At 43.0% G+C, this 911-nt stretch overlaps 1 pseudogene; it reads right to left on the bottom strand.

The window, feature by feature from the left end:
- Positions 1-423: 423 nt before the first annotated feature.
- LOC111735073 lies at positions 424-542 on the bottom strand (annotated as a pseudogene).
- Positions 543-911: the final 369 nt, after the last annotated feature.

Raw genomic sequence — 911 nt, 5'->3', positions numbered from 1 at the left:
CATAAATAACTCGTTCGATCTTGTGTCCCTTGATCAAGTACCAGGACAGAGACTTTGTCTGTTTTGGTCACTACAGAGGAGATGGTCAGTAAATATTTGTTGAGTTAATGAGAGGAGAAGAGGAGGGAGAGAAGTCCACAGGGCACTTTGGCCACATTTCTTAGAAACAAAATCTAATTGGAAGAAGCCTCTGTGGGCTTCAGTAGAGGTATGAACTGAAATTTCACAAGAGAGTGGTTGTTTTGAAGCCAGACCACTTGGGTTTATATCCCTAATCTGTCACTTTTCACCTCTCTGGACCTAATTTCTCCCTCTAAAATTCTATTTAAAAAATTTTTTTTATTTTAGGCGAGGCAACCCTTGGTTGACCTCACAGATTGTAAGGACCTTATCAGCTTACAATCTTTTATTTTTTATTTTATACGCCTACACTACCTGGTCTTCCTAGGTAGTCTCCCATCCAAGTACTAACCAGGCCCGACCCTGCTTAGCTTCCGAGATCAGACGGGATCGGGCTTGTTTAGGGTGACATGGCCATAGACTCTCCCTCTCAAATTCTAACAGTGGCATCTCGTAGGGTTGTTGTGAAAATTAAATATGAAGAATGCTAAGAGCTGGACTTGATGTTATGTTAAGGGCAATAGGAATGTTGGCCACTTTTGAAACTGAGGATAGAGGAAAGGGGGTGACCTTAGGAGGGCCTGTATTGGTTAGGGCCCTGGAGAGAAATCTGTCAAGATCTTGTGGTGTCACCCTTGGATCCGGATCAGAGTTCTGTGTCTCCCCAAGGGTAGGGGGGAGGGAGATGACTAACATGGTGCAGCAGACGTGTAGTTAGCATTTTCCTTCAGTTCTTCCTCAGATTACGGCAGTGAACAATCACAGATCATTGAGATTTAATAGTTTTATTA

Source organism: Pteropus vampyrus, unplaced genomic scaffold (genome assembly GCF_000151845.1).
Source record: "Pteropus vampyrus isolate Shadow unplaced genomic scaffold, Pvam_2.0 Scaffold13764, whole genome shotgun sequence".
NCBI classification, from domain to species: Eukaryota; Metazoa; Chordata; class Mammalia; order Chiroptera; family Pteropodidae; genus Pteropus; species Pteropus vampyrus.
Note: the sequence above shows the minus strand (reverse complement) of the source record. Positions and strands in the feature narration are given on the sequence as shown.